Raw genomic sequence first — 407 nt, 5'->3', positions numbered from 1 at the left:
TGTCAATTAACTTTATGAGTAAAGGTGTTTTGCTATTTCTTAATTTTCATAGTGAAAGAATAACATATACTGCATACCTAAATCTCTATATCTCTCTACCTACCTACCTATCTATTAATACAAATTGAAAGGGAGATTTATGTATGCATACTATGTACAGGGGTTCCAGTGAATCCACTAGCGAGGAGACGTCTGAATCATCGAGCAGCGAGTCCAGGTCAGTTGGCTAGTAACGATGTAATTACAACAAGCATAGACAGATGAATGGATATCCATGTTTATGTACATACAGATGTGTCATAAAAAATCATATACATTCAGACTTAACATGTAATTCCAGTGAGTCGGAGAGTAGTGAGGAGACGACCGTGGCCACGACGAGGTCAGTTGACTATGCACACATGTGT

At 38.1% G+C, this 407-nt stretch overlaps 1 long non-coding RNA gene across 1 annotated transcript in view; it reads left to right on the top strand.

Moving 5' to 3' along the window:
• Nucleotides 1-134: 134 nt before the first annotated feature.
• Nucleotides 135-407, top strand: part of LOC119589461 — an 859-nt gene continuing 586 nt past the window's right edge. Inside the window, exons 1-2 of the long non-coding RNA XR_005230187.1 lie at nt 135-217; nt 341-382. This is a non-coding gene — a long non-coding RNA (uncharacterized LOC119589461). The remainder of the gene's footprint in view (nt 218-340; nt 383-407) is intronic.

Source organism: Penaeus monodon, chromosome 25 (assembly GCF_015228065.2).
Source record: "Penaeus monodon isolate SGIC_2016 chromosome 25, NSTDA_Pmon_1, whole genome shotgun sequence".
NCBI lineage: Eukaryota > Metazoa > Arthropoda > Malacostraca > Decapoda > Penaeidae > Penaeus > Penaeus monodon.
This window is presented reverse-complemented; position numbering and strand designations above follow the sequence as displayed.